Genomic DNA, 15,259 nt, shown 5'->3' with positions numbered 1-15,259 from the left:
AGATTGGCGTTTTCGGATCTCACCCGTTACACTCTCTCTGGAGTCGATCGAGTTTTTCTTCACTTAAAAAGCTGCACACTTGCACTGCAACGTCGCTTATTTCTATTTCTTCGGAATAATTCACATATTTTCTCGGCTTCTTTTTAACTGGTGGCTGATTTTTGCAAGAAAACTGACTGCCGTGAGCTCTTTTAAATGCCATCAGGTCTCATCGTCGGCGAGTCGGCCGGCGATTTAATTAACAAAAATCTATAACTTTTCATGTAAACAACTCACGACACGAGCCCGCGTTCTTTTTCTCAAGCAGTGTTACAAAGTAATGTAATCTGCGCATGTCTGAGATTTTCATGGGGTTACGGTTTCCATGGGTGGGGTACCTTTCCGTGAGGCCTAAACTTAATCAAAGGACTCCTTATGGTTTATTCGATGTGTAGACGTTTCAACTTAAGGTGGCTCCTACCGGTTTTCATCTTTTTGATGGTTTGTAACTTTGAAAGAATACAACAGAAAGACTGACCAAGGCCAGCTGAACACTTTTACGGGGTTTAATTACATAATCATTGGTTATCCAAAAATAAGTGTCATTTCGGCACTAGCAGTTTGCATGGAAACGCTTTCATAGGCTTCTTCAGACGCATTTTTTAACTTGTGGCTTAAATAATTCGAAAACTAACGCGGTGACCCCCTGATTTTTTTCAGTGATTGCTTTAGGCACTTGAAAAGGAAAATGCACAAAGATTATTAAAAAATTCTACGGAGCGGAATTTCAGAAAATCTACAAAAAGGGCAATTTTCACACATCGAAAATTTCCTTCCGTAGAATTTTCTAGTTTTTTTTCTGATGATTCCTTTCGACGTTATTATCATATTGGAACAATAAAAAGAAGGGGTCACCGGACTTGTTTTCATGCAATAACTTTCGTGAGTTTAACAATTTCCACGCGCCTTCTCGCGCATTTAAAAATCTGGATTCTATAAGATCGACATTTGCTCATGATCTGTCTTAGCTACCGCTGACAATTGCGTGTGCTCGCGCGAGCACCTACGATCTTATGTTTACAGACGTTTAGTGCTAAGAAAATCATTAAACAGCCGTCAAAGATAACCTCCCGAACTCATCTTAAAAATCCTTCACATGACTTCTGGATATATTATATTATTTTCCTTGAAGTTTCAAAGTCTTCTTCCACTTCAGGTAGATTATACCTCACTTGAGTTCTTCTTTTTTCGCCGTCGCAAAATTTGATATCAGTTGAATATTTCTTTAAAATGTTAAGTAAAGCAACCTTTACTTCTCCGAAAATCGTCTTCGTTATCTTAGTTTCTATCTCCTGCATTCACAGTGGCCGCTCAACACATCAAATACAAGCTCATAGGTAAACTTCTCACATAAGTAGAAAAAAATCCTCGCGCCGCCATCTTTGTTTTAATTTTCGTCTTTTACTCTCGCGCTTCTTTCGCACGTTTCTGTCACGCGTGACGCAAGAGTGATTTGTTCCCCGCGCGAGGAAACTGGTAGGAGCCACCTTAAACAAGATTAACTGATATGAATAATAAGAATGGGAAATACTGTTATGTAAAGCAACTTTAAAAATACGTGTGGAAAATTGTATTTTATTTATCAATATGAAGCAGTTGGGACTTAATGACGACATTTTTTTTTTCTGAAAAAAAAAAAAATTAAAAATGAACTTCAGTTACGAGGCTGTCTGAACAACAGCTTTCGATCAGGCCTGTAGGCTTCTCGAAGTGCCGCTTTTCATGAATAGCACTTGCTTGTTTTAATAATAATAAAAAAGTGTTTGCGGCTGTGAATTTATAAGTTTCGTTTTATGTCTTTCGCAAGATTGATTCATCAACGATTTGCTGATGAAGAGTTTGTCGGTTGCAAACTAGGGAGAAATAAGACTTAAGACGTAGAACATTTGCATGAAAAAACTTCAGCAATGTTTAACGGTGCAATCTTGCAAATTGAAAGATGCATCATTTGGCAAAAAGTACACTAAATTATAGGATCTCAAAAAGTAGCCTATTTTTTCGAAAATTGTCTTCGTAGAGACTTAAGGCTCCCATATTTACTGTTGCTGGGCAACCTGACGGATAAGGTGACAATCAGTAGCAAAATTTAACGACATCACGACGGTGTGGGCCAACTGAATAAGACAAAAAAAATGATTAGGCAGGTTTTAAACGCAGATAAACGGTGAAGGCATAGATTCTGCTCATCCGATAGGATGACCATGAATTCAAAAGCGATGTTTACCATCATCGCGCGCACGTAGTTGCATAAAACAACCTTCCACGTAGAGTTTTATAATTCAATAATTGTTAATGCACAATAAAGTGAAAGGAATATCCATAGCAGTTTCAACGACCTTTTTAAAACTATTCAATTTATATCCAAAAGTTTTAATTTGAACAAGTTGAGTTTTTTTGTGGTAGATATTGTCGTCTAAACCAGTTTTCTCAAGAAATTGTTCCCACCAATAGCGTAGCTCCATTTTCTGCCTTTAAAAGCACACACAACCCATAATTCCTCTATTTGCTCCGACGAAGGGCTAACGCTCGAAACGTCAGCTCTTATAATCGTAACGGTGGCCAATTTACCATTTCAACTTTGTTGATATATTCAAATTATCTCGTTACCCCCACCGACGCAGGCCCAAACAGTTTCTTTAGAAACTATCACCTTTTATTCATTTTTAAAGAAAAGATGCGGAAACTTCCGGTTTAAAATTTGTCATACGCAATCGTTGGGTTGGGGCATTTGACAGTGCACTCTCCATATATCGGTTGGGCAATGTACGACTTCTCGTCGAGAGAAAGTTTTTCCTTTTTTTCTTTCCTCATGAAAATTGCTTAGGGCAATATTCAACATTCATAGTTTAGTTGTTCTCCAATCCTCCTTTTCTTGTGTCGCCACAAGCTACAACTGATTTCTGGCTAGACCACCCGCGTGGACAGCGATCGAAAGTGTCGAGCGCGCTCACGAAATTCTCTCTTGCTACAAGTTAAAAGATGTACTTAGTCATTTCACAAACAAAAACAAACAAACATTTCTCAAACAAACAAAATATGGAAACTTCACTTGGAGTCAGAGGAGAACCGTCTCTTCGACTTTAATTTGCATATGAAGAAACTCACTAGATTGGAGAAAAGAATAATTAAACTGTAGGTGCAATCGGGCCGAAGAAAAAAACCCTCAGTGACAGCGACACTTAACTAAAGACTATGCCTCATTGAGCCTATGATCTCTAAAATTTTGTTCTAAAAATTCTCAGGAAATTTGGTCAGAGTGCCACAGAGACATCAATTTGAATATTTAGGCTTTTTTATGCGCTTGCATTTTCACAGTGTAACTGAAATTTTTTTTTTCTCATTTGATGCTGCTTATAATTACTAAAACAGGTACACTACGATTCCCTAGGGATAAATACATATGTTAATTGCCACTCCCCATGGGGGATTTTCGGGCCAATTCCCACCCAGCAACCACCCCAGGGGAGGACAGCCATCACACAGTAATCTCGTGCATGGGAACTTAACGTCTCCTACCCCTAATCCTGCAGGAGACGGGACCACCATTTATTCGTCCCTATCTGAGAAGACTAGAGTATCTAACCATTTTTTGCCGTTATAGAAAGGTAGCATATTCTTCTCACTTGTTTTAAGACCTTGAATGTTGGTCCGGATAGAGAATGAAAGGTGGAAATAACTGCCTGAGGAGTATAGTAACCAAGTTTACTGTTTCAGCCCGCATTAATTAATCTCACAGCGTCTCTGTGACGGGTGATGAAACATCCTTCATATGTCACGACCACATGTAATTGGCTAACATGTTTCTAGGGAGTGTAACCTTAATTGGTGGCACAGCTCAGTCAACAAACTCCTTTTAAGCTCTTCGGTTTGCTCAACGGCTCCAAAACATCGAAAGGATTTCTTTTCAGCTGGTTTTTCGCGGACATGGGAGTTTTTGTCCTCTTGTTCCCTATCTCTGTGGGTCTTTCCCTCGGACAATTTCAGTCCTGCCCAGATGGTATGTTTTTAAGCAGGCATATTTTGATAAGAAACCTTTATTATTCTGCTCTTAATTGTTCAGCTAAGCATTATATCAAAAAAAAAAAAAAAAAAAGGAAACGCATATTTTCGAGGACTAAATTCTCGTATATAGAGGCCTAACTAACAAAATGGGTAATGAAACTCATCGTCCATTTTAATGTGCTGTTATCTTTTGTTCATTCAAAACTATCCTAGATTCTTTTTCACAATTTGTGAAGTGTGCTTGCAAAGTTTTTTAGTTATAACCTAACAACATCTGCAATTACTGAATTCTTTTCAGACACTCATCTAAAGGTCCACTAAAGTTTTATCAACGTCATCTAAAATTAATGAATATATTTTCACAAGTCCTTTATTTTAGTGCTTGCACGAACTGAAGGAAGGGCCTAAAGTTAGCCCTGCACTCAAGGAAATAAGAATTGATATATCAATTAGCCAGTTGAAGAGGAGATTTTTTTAAGTCGAAGAATTGCCTTCATTCTTTTTACATTCTCGTCTAGAATAAGAATCTCTCTTTAGGTAGATAATTGTTCGCTGGTTTCATATTTAGTTGACATCATTTGTTTTTAATTGAAGAAAATTTTCGTACTAAAAATTTATACACCTCGAAAACATATTGCCGACAGGTGTTAAACATATACCAAAACGAGTGTCTTGTAATTTTTAGAACTCGGTATTCGATGCATATTATCTCCGTCATAGCAGCCTTCCTGTGTTTTGTACATACAGTATTACGCAATTTTTGGAAGCCTAATGAGTAAGTTTTTTCAATGCTAATAAAAACAGCGAGAAAGTTGTTGAAATGCAAGCAGAGCAATTATGTTTCCAATAATGCAAAAGGAATGCTGACTGCGAATGAGCGAGAACATCAAAACTTCTCACTCGACAGGTGGCTAAGAGATAGATGATATGGATGTCTAACCATGAACATATTGAAATTAGTTTTATTTAACAACTCTTTATTAGTGCATTTTCTTAATTCAATCAAAATTGATGCACAATGAAGCGATGGGAAGATTTTAATCTTCAATAGCGGTTTCCGAGGGTTTTTATTAAATCACCATGGACACGTTTTATCTAAACCAACTTTATTCGATATGGATGATGAGAACAACAAAACAGAACAAGAACAAAATAAAGATCACAATGCAAAATTAAGAATTTGTTCGCGCTTGGCGCATGCATTTCGTAAAATGGATGTACGGCAGCATGAGGTTTGCATAGCACGTGGGTAGCATACGAGTTAAATGAAGTGAGGCCAAGAGATATTCGAAGACCAAAACTTTTCACAAAGAAGTGCTAAATTTTCTGCTTGGAAGCGAAAACCGAACGAATTTCCCGCAGTTACAACGCCTGCGTAATGCATTTAGCATGCTTGAATCACTGTTTGCTAGAGTTTAGGACGAGAATGTGTTTCTGTTGAAAATTGTAAGCTTTTAAGACAAGTAATCGATTCAACAACACTCAAATATTTCGTACTATTTTAAAGAAGAGCAAGAAAGCTCAGATTTCTTGCTACGGCCATAAATCGTCCTGCGTTTAGGGATAACATATTGTCAACTCCAAAGCTATTTTCGTCTATTCACAGAGCTTAAAAATCATTGTTTTTTATGCAAATATCTACTTTTGCTGAGCTTCGAAAGATGTACAGTGTACCTCAATCGGAGAAAGAGAGCTTGGCTAAGCTAGACGGGAACTTACCAACTGAAGTTAACTGCACACGTCGTGTTATGTATACACGGCCATGCCTGCGTAAAGATGTCCATCAGAGTGGCTCATTAGAAGTTAAGCAGGATTTGCACGCGCGCGTTATCATAGTAACTTTAAAGATAGGTAAGGAAAATGTGATTTGAAATATTGGACACAAGTCGGGAGTTCATGATTAAAATTTCTTGCCTCTCTCATCATTAAACATTAATGGAAGTTATTGAGTTTTCTGGGCACGAATTATCTTTGGGGTTTGTGCTCGTCAAGGTACACTTTGCAATTTTCGGTATCATTTTTTATCAACTGTGAAGCTAGTTGTTTCAGGTGTCCAGCAGAAAGTAATTGCAAGGAAAAACAAAGACAGATATACTTTGTTTGATGTAAGCTGGGGCAACAGAGGTCAAAAGAAAGGAAAGAAAAGACTTATCTGGCTTTTGGAGGTCATACAATCCTTTTCTAAAGATCTTTTGGGCTCGAAAAAAAATAAAATATATTTTTAATTTGATCTTGGTATCTTAATGAATATGTCAAACAACAACAAACATATGAAACATATGTGAGAACTGCGGTTATGAGACGTATATGAGCACGATCCTTCGCAGTAAAGCACTATTTGAGCAATAGTGAAAATCAGACCTGAGAAAAATTTCAGGCCTGTACGGGATTCGAACCACTGACCTCTGCGATACTAGTGCAGCGCTCTACCAATTGAGCTAACAAGCCAATTGATGGCCTGCTCCCAGTTGGCTTGTTAGCTCAATTGGTAGAGCGCTGCACTAGTATCGCAGAGGTCAGTGGTTCGAATCCCGTGCATGCCTGAAATTTTTTCAGGTCTGATTTTCACTATTGCTCAAATAGTGCTTTACTGCGAAGGATCGTGCTCATATACGTTAATGAATATGTGTAAATACGTGACTTAGCTTTATGGATCCTGTACCTAATAAAGTATCTATCTATAAATGGGTGAAAAACTGAATTCACGAATAGCAAACAAGGGAAGAATCGCGCTAAAACTGGACAAGAGTTTGGACCAGATTACAACATCTGTCTGAGAAAAATGATGTATGTAATGTCTACCGAATTGTGAGACTAAATAATCTCACCAAGTGCTTCATCTTCTCTCGGAGATTCATCCATTGAGTGGTCGTTCTGTAAAAGAAATTTTGTATGTGTGAACTTTGTGTTATCCTATATAAGAAAGACCACCTAGAAGCACTGAGAAACGACATAAAATCATTTCTTCAGTTTTTCACTTGAGCTGGAAGGGATTATAAGTGACGTATATGTGGGTAAAAATATGAAATACTTCTCGAAACAATTTTAACCATGAATAAGGATGAAAAAAAAAAGATAACTGTAACACGTAGCCTACAGTGTCGATGATTGCTTTAATTCTTATAGTGGTGTGATTTAAGAATAGTGGTGAGAAGTTGTTGAGTGGGAAACTAGATGCAATGCGAACCACATTTAGCGGAGGCCACAAAGGATTCTAGACCTTCCTCTTTCACGGTCTTCCATATTCTGCGTTCGCGTTCTCTGATGCAAATAATCATGAGGACCTTAAGCACGAACGAGACCAGACAAAAAGCTTACAATCAAACAATCAATCTTTGACTACGAAGGCCAAAACAAGAAATCTATCGTAAATTCATGGCAAGTACATCGTAAAAATGAAACATGTCCGCTAATGGATGGAAGTTAGATGGGACCATAAAAAATCAAGAAACTAATAAAGATACCTAAGGCCAAAACAACACCGCAGCTTGAATTAAAATCTTAATTAATGTTAGATAGAAACAAGTCACTGAATCTTTGCTAGCAAATTATGAACGTCACAAAGATAATTTTTTTTTAATATTTTCTGGCAGAAATTATTCTAAGTAAGGTTGTCCTCAAGTAAGTTTCCGTCAAACATCCAAGAGGTTGGAGAGAGAAAAAGGGAGAGCGATAAATTCACATAAAATCGATAAACTATTTTTGCTTACCTCATAAAATCGATGGCTATTAAAACCAAGTGAGAAGGCAAAGACACCGAAAATCAAGGCAATGGTAAGGGCTTTCATTTTTCGTCTGATAGGAAAAAGAAAAGGCTGAAACACTGGCTAAACTATTTCATTAAAATAATGATAATAGTTACTATAGAATCTGATAGAAAATAGTCCACTTGGTTGGGGGGTGCTACAAAATGCTTTGCAAGACATATTTCTAACTTATCAACCTAAATACAGAGGTTTTTAGAGTAATGTACATTTCTTTTTTCAAAGTCAAAATCACAACAGCTTTCTTAGTAAGCTCAACTTTGCCATCGACATAAAAAATTACATCTAAGATCCACATTAATGCAGGTTACAGAGTGTTTAAGTCCGAAACGTTTTGATTTTCAAATAGCATTTATTTGTGACAATTTTCGGTTTTCAGTCTTTGCTGATGTTTATCGCAGCGTGATAAGTTAGGTCCTTTTGTCATGACAGTTCGATATTTTTAGGGATTTTATGGATTTAAAATAACATTCAATTTTTTCAATAATAAAGGCGGTCTTTTCATATAAATTTGAATCAAGGGAAATGGATGTTTAAGCCTTAAAATCAAAGTTTAGGCTGTTAACCTACTATGATGATCGAACAAGCTACTATTCAACACTTTCGGTCAAAATATGTCAGCGCAACAGCATTCGACTTCTCAACTCTAGGGGAAACTAGATTGACGGCCGTTTCCTAGAACAACTCGTCAGTGGTAAATGAGAGAAGGTGAGACTTTTGGGCCTATCACCGACGGTGAGAGTCCGTTGATGAAACTCAGCGTTACCATCAAAAAGAGGAAAAGAAGAAGTAGACAATCACTTTCACTTCGGGTCCCGACAACCGAGCAGAATAGGTTGTAATTGAAGCAAGGGTAGACTTACCTTTCTAAGGACTTACAGCAAGATGTGTACTTGATGACTCGGACGATGAAACTACTATATACATGTTCGGATCTGTATATATATAGCTGAGACAATCATTTGACACGCTAGAATGACAAAGTTAACAACTCTTTTTGCGACAAGTTTCAAGAGGGCCTCCTTTGCAGAAACAATTACTTTAATCAAAGCTCCTTTTAGTGCTCAGGTCGCATAGTCTGGGTGGTGGCAGACGCCATGGATACACAATACAGTTATTCCAGAAACTGATATCAATCTTGAGAGGGCGGGATTTGAAATGTCACTTTACGGCACTCAACAAAATTGCAGCTCCTCATTTGAAAAGACACTCGCTGTAGTTTCAACTTATTTGAGCGTCAAGATCGCCCAGTCTGGGCTGTGGCAGACGCCATGGAGCCAAATGCACAATACGTGTGCGCTCAAATTAGCTTTTTGGATGGCATAATTTGAAATGGTAATCAACGGCACTCCACGTAATTGCAGCTCTTTCTGTTTTTAGGGATACTGATCTGTGCCGTGGTGAACAAGGCTTTAAGTTACCAGATACTTCAAATTGTCGAGGTGAATAGTTGATGAAAGAAGAATCGCACTAGTTGAGAGATGAGCAGGAACCAATGCACAAAGTTTCAACGAAGATCTATGAATAAAAAGGGATTTATAAAGATGTTACATAGAGTTATAAACAGTCTCTATTCTAACCAAAAATACAATAGGATACAAAGATATAGAATCCATTACGGAAAACAATGGGAAATACGGAAAAGCGTGTAAGGGGAAACCATAATAAAAAATGTCACAATGCTTTGAAGGAATAATTGAATAGAATCTACGGAGAGGTCCAAAATGTTGACTTTAGTAGTGATTTGTTTCGTTCTTCGTTTGAATTTTACTTCATAAAGCGGAAATTGCGTCGGTCTCGTGCCGTAACGTGGAGGCTATCTTGCCGAAACCGCCAAAAATACAAATGGCAAATGGAACAGCGATCTGTTGGGGGGGCATGACGTCAGCGAAGATTTTGTCAGCCCTGTAACTTGCTTGTGCAAAGACGTAACAAAGAATTACGAGAGAAGTAATCTGACGCAAATGGCATATGATTCCAAAGCTTTTACGTAGGCAAATTTGAATTTAGTGCGGCCAATGCTGCAATGTATGATCTTATATCTTGCTAACCTTCTCACGCTGAGTCGATATATTTGAAATCACTTCTCACAATCAACAATGCGTACTTTGAGTGATCTTGCAGACATCGACGGATTCATTTCGATCAATAGCATTGACACGGCCATGGATATTGAAAGGGCGGATAACGCTATGGTACGGATGAATGACTAAACAACCGATAATTCTTGACGAAAATTATGCACTCTATTACCGGATACCGATTTTTGCTGTGGATACGGTTATGCACTCTTAGAACAACCGAGACCTGGACTCATTATTTCACTCATAGCAATATATATCCTTTACAATAAGTTCACAAAAGAGTGAGTCAAGAAATCCTCCAAAAAAAGTGATTTGAGCGCAGCAAGGAGTGCTTAAAACGCAGCGTCAAAATGGAGAGAGAAAGATTAAACTTAGGGAAACCAAAGTTAACAGGAAACCTAACCGATGAGAATAGGCTATTTTGAAAAAGTAACGATATCAGCTTTACTTGACCAGAATTAAATATGGATTGCAATGTAGAGGCCTTAGACAATGGACAGTTGAACACGAGGCACCGGTTGTCCGTGATTGCTTTCAGTAAGATATGAATTTGATATGAAACTGGGACCTCAGCCGACGGACCAAGCATGAAACACGACCAGGATATGAAGTATAAAGTGTGGACATAAAATTACCAGCATTTGTTGACATACTGGTGTCTCAGCTTGTACATGGCGGCGATGCTTTATCCTTTAGCGGAATTTGTCGATCTTGGCATTGTATTGCTAATATCTGATTTTGTATGAGAAAAGCATTGTTTTAATGAATAAAGTTATTTGACATCTTGTAGATAAGTGGTGCCCATTATTTTATTTCAAGGAGTCCTTTTTTCTTTTTTGCCTCCATCTCAAAATAGTTGCAATTAGAAAATCGCCTTTGGGGTAGTTTACGCGGCATATTTGTTTGGCGGAAGATCAAAGAGCCAACACGAGACCTTTCATGGCTTTGCTCGGCTGAATAACCTTAAAGATCTCATCAAAAAGCAATAATCAATTTTCCCGCTTTTTATATCGAATGAGATTGTCTTCAGCTGGTTTTTAAAAGGGAACATCCAGCCCTTCAAGTCATACGACTACCCTATACAGATTTGAGCGACTAGTGGCAAAAATTCTATGGGGTGAGTTTGATGAAATGGGCACATCATTTAGGCACATCATTTTGGTAATTGTCGCTACAAAACGACAAGCAAACAACCACTGCCCATTCAAAGTAAAGCCTCTCACATCACTTCTCCAGCAACTGAGTAAATTTGGGAGTGAGATAAACAGTTGCAAGACCCACATGAATACAAAATGCCTCTTGAGGCTGTTAAACTAAGGAAATAATTCAAAAATACATAACTGTTTTTTTATTATTTAGAATGTCTTCAATTATGAAATAAAAGACCGACGCAAATTCCTCGTTATGAAGTAAAATTCAAACGAAGAACGAAACAAATCACCACTAAAGTCAACATTTTGGACCTCTCCGTAGATTCTATTCTATTATTCCTTCAAAGCATTGTGACATTTTTTATTATGGTTTCCCCTTACACGCTTTTCTGTGTTTCCCATTGTTTTCCGTTGTCACCGTCAGTTTTCATGGGAACGCAATGGATTCTATATATTTGTATCTTATGGTATTTTTGGTTAGAATAGAGACTGTTTATTACTCTATGTAACATCTTTATAAATCCCTTTTTATTCATGGATCTTCGTTGAAAATTTGTGCATTGGTTCCTACTCATCTCTCAACAAGTGCGATTTTTTTTTCATCCAGTATTCACCTCGATAATTTGAAGTATCTGATAACTTGAAACCTTGTCCACCACGGCACAGATCAATATCTCTAGTACAAAAAGAGCTGCAATTACGTGGAGTGCCGTTGATTACCATTTCAAATCATGCCATCCAAAAAGCTAATTTGAGCGCGCCCGTATTGCGTATGTGGCTCTATGGCGTCTGCCACAGCCCAGACTGGGCGATCTTAAAGCTCAAATGAATTGTAATTACAGTGAGTGTCTTTTCAAATGAGGAGCTGCAATTTTGTTGAGCGCCGTAAAGTGACATTTCGTATCCCGCCCTCTAAAGATTCATATCAGTTTCTGGAATAACTGTATTGTGTATCCATGGCGTCTGCCCCCAACCAGACTTGGCGACCTATGCACTAAAAAGAGCTTAAATTAAAGTAATTGTTTCTACAAAGGAGGCCTTCTTGAAACTTGTCGCAAAAAAAGTTGTTAACTATATCATTCTAGTGGGTCAAATGTTTGTCTCAGCTACATAAATACAGATCCGAAAACGTATATATTAGTTTCATCGTCCGAGTCATCAAGTACACATCTAGCTGTAATTCCTTAGTAAGGTAAGTCTACTCTTGTTTCAATTACGACCTATTCTGCTCAGTTATCGGGACTCGAAGTGATAGTGATTGTCTACCTCTTCTTTTCCTCTTTTTGATGGTAACGCTGAGTTTCATCAGCTGACTCTCACCGTCGGTGATAGGCCCAAAAGTCTCACCTTCTCTCATTTACCACTGACGAGTTGTTCTAGGAAACGGCCGTCAATCTAGTTTCCCTTAGAGTTGAGAAGTCGAATGCTGTTGCGCTGACATATTTTGACCGAAAGTGTTGAATAGTAACTTGTTCGATCATCATAGTAAGTTAACAGCCTAAACTTTGATTTTAAGGCTTAAGCATCCATTTCCCTTGATTCAAATTTATATGAAAAGACCGCCTTTATTATTGAAAAAATTGAATGTTATTTTAAATCCATAAAATCCCCGAAAATATCGAACTGTCATGACAAAAGGACCTAACTTATCACGCTGCGATAAACATCAGCAAAGACTGAAAACCGAAAATTGTCACAAATAAATGCTATTTGAAAATCAAAACGTTTCGGACTTAGACACTCTGTAACCTGCAGTAATGTGGATCTTAGATGCAATTTTTTTATGTCAATGGCAAATTTGAGCTAAATAAGAAAGCTGTTGTGATTTTGACTTTGAAAAAAGAAATGTACATTACTCTAAAAACCTCTGTATTTAGGTTGATAAGTTAGAAATACGTCTTGCAAAGCATTTTGTAGCACCCCCCTACCAAGTGGACAATTTTCTATCAGATTCTATAGTAACTATTATCATTATTTTAATGAAATAGTTTAGCCAGTGTTTCAGCCATCTCTTTTTCTTATCAGACGAAAAATGAAAACCTTTACCATCGCCTTGATTTTCGGTGTCTTCGCCTTCTCACTTGGTTTTAATAGCCATTGATTTTATGAGGTAAGGAAAAATAATTTATCGATTTCATGTGAACTTACCGCTCTCCCTTTTTCTCTCTCCAACCTCTTGGATGTTTGACGGAAACTTACTTGAGGACAACCTTACTTAGAATAATTTCTGCCAGAAAATATTGAAAACCAAAGTTTTCTTTGTGACGTTCATAATTTGCTAGCAAAGATTCAGTGACTTGTTTCTATCTAACATTAATTAAGATTTTAATTCAAACTGCGGTGTTGCTTTGGTCTTAGCTATCTCTATTAGTTTCCTGAATTTCTATGGTCCCATCTAACTTCCATCCATCAGCTGACGTGTTTCATTTTTACGATATACTTGCCATGAATTTACGATAGATCTCTTGTTTTGGCCTTCGTAGTCAAAGATTGATTGTTTGATTGTAAGCTTTTTGTCTGGTCTCGTTCGTGCTTAAGGTCCTCATGATTATTTGCATCAGAGAACGCGAACGCAGAATATGGAAGACCGTGAAAGAGGAAGGTCTAGAATCCTTTGTGGCCTCCCGCTAAGTGTGGTTCGTATTGCATCTAGTTTCCCACTCAACAACTTCTCACCACTATTCTTAAATCACACCACCATAAGAATTAAAGCAATCATCGACACTGTAGGCTACGTGTTACAGTTATCCTTTTTTTTTTCATCCTTATTTATGGTTAAAATTGTTTCGAGAAGTTTTTCATATTTTTACCCACATATACGTCACTTATAATCCCTTCCAGCTCAAGTGATAAACTGAAGAAATTATTTTATGTCGTTTCCCAGTGCTCCTAGGTGGTCTTTCTTATATAGGATAACACAAAGTTCACACATACAAAATTTCTTTTACAGAACGACCACTCAATGGATGAATCTCCGAGAGAAGATCAAGCACTTGGTGAGATTATTTAGTCTCACCATTCGGTAGACATTACATACTCATTTTTCTCAGACAGATGTTGTAATTTGGTCCAAACTCTTGTCCAGTTTTAGCGCGATTCTTCCCTTGTTTGCTATTCGTGAATTCAGTTTTTCACCCATTGATTTTATTCCTTCATTCATCCATTGATCTCTTAATATCTTTATTTATTCCTGCATTTGACTATTGGACTAAATGGTTGTTGATTTATCCACATAATTGAGGTACATATCATGTCTACGTATTTACCTAGTCTGTCATTATTAATGTCCTTAGGTGAAGAGTTGAAAGAGGACACAGCCATGGAGAAACGTATGTGCGATACTTTTACAGATAAGGCGACTCCGTCGCAATGCCTTGAGTAAATTGCACAAATTCAAAAGTGGTGTTCGAAAGAAAAAACAAAACTAATTTATCAGAAAACATCAATGGTTCGTATAAATTAACCGGTCCCGTATTCGAAAATAAACAATCTGCCTAGGTTAATAACTGTCATAGCCTCAATTTCCTTGCTTATCTAACTTTACTCTCTATCATTTCAGGGATCAGTTACTGTCCATGTTGGTCTTGTGGGTGTGCTTAGGGCCAGCCTAATCTTAAGTGTGAGTGCAGCAAAGGACGCTGAAAAACCCGTTATGTCATCATGAAGGTTGCCAAGTATAAGATGTTTAGGAAATAAAGGGTTAAACTTAAACGCGATTTTGTAGAAGTGTATCGTAATTTTGATGTAAACTAGTTTTTTGATTAAGTGGTGGCAATAAATCCAGGCAACCATTCAAATCGATTACTGTAGTCGCTAAATCACTTGTCAGTAAAAATTGCGCTTTCCGCCAACTGCAGCGAGTAAGAGAATCGCTCAAAACGAAAACACGTGGCGCACGTATTAGATATCAGCAGTGGAAAGAGGAACAAGGTATTAATAATCAGAACGGTAATAATAAAATGGATATAAACGACTGTATTCAAAAGCAAGGATATTCAAATGTAGGACATACCTTGGAACATCGTGGGGCAGTTTTTACCCCACAACTTCTACTCTCTTCTCTTCCTCTCACCCTCTCCTCCCACCCCCCCCCCCCCCCCCCCCACCTTCAGTTAGGCATTGCCTATGTAACTGCCTGGGTACAAAGTTCATCTATTCACGCTATACTTAGTCAGTTCAAAAAACAGTCGGCTGATTTTGTATTAGACAGCAAAGAGTG

At 37.7% G+C, this 15,259-nt stretch overlaps 3 long non-coding RNA genes and 1 pseudogene across 4 annotated transcripts; 3 read left to right on the top strand and 1 right to left on the bottom strand.

Annotated features, from left to right (window-relative positions):
• Positions 1 to 15,259, top strand: part of LOC148737695 (uncharacterized) — a 95,536-nt pseudogene that overhangs the window by 74,446 nt on the left and 5,831 nt on the right.
• Positions 3,852 to 15,138, top strand: LOC148737696 (uncharacterized). Its single transcript, XR_015996194.1, has 3 exons — positions 3,852 to 4,036; positions 14,334 to 14,369; positions 14,600 to 15,138. It is a non-coding gene; the product is annotated as an uncharacterized LOC148737696 (long non-coding RNA).
• LOC148737698 (uncharacterized) lies at positions 6,730 to 9,990 on the bottom strand. Of its 2 annotated transcripts, none has more exons than XR_015996200.1 (3): positions 9,857 to 9,990; positions 7,752 to 7,836; positions 6,730 to 6,915 (listed from the first exon to the last, which is right to left on the bottom strand). It is a non-coding gene; the product is annotated as an uncharacterized LOC148737698 (long non-coding RNA). The 2 variants fall into 2 exon arrangements; XR_015996199.1 differs by lacking the exon at positions 9,857 to 9,990 and adding an exon at positions 8,669 to 8,724.
• Positions 12,053 to 14,326, top strand: LOC148737697 (uncharacterized). The gene is made up of 3 exons (XR_015996189.1): positions 12,053 to 12,232; positions 13,066 to 13,150; positions 13,991 to 14,326. It is a non-coding gene; the product is annotated as an uncharacterized LOC148737697 (long non-coding RNA).

This window comes from Stylophora pistillata, chromosome 2 (assembly GCF_964205215.1).
Source record: "Stylophora pistillata chromosome 2, jaStyPist1.2, whole genome shotgun sequence".
Classification (NCBI taxonomy): Eukaryota; Metazoa; Cnidaria; class Anthozoa; order Scleractinia; family Pocilloporidae; genus Stylophora; species Stylophora pistillata.
This window is presented reverse-complemented; position numbering and strand designations above follow the sequence as displayed.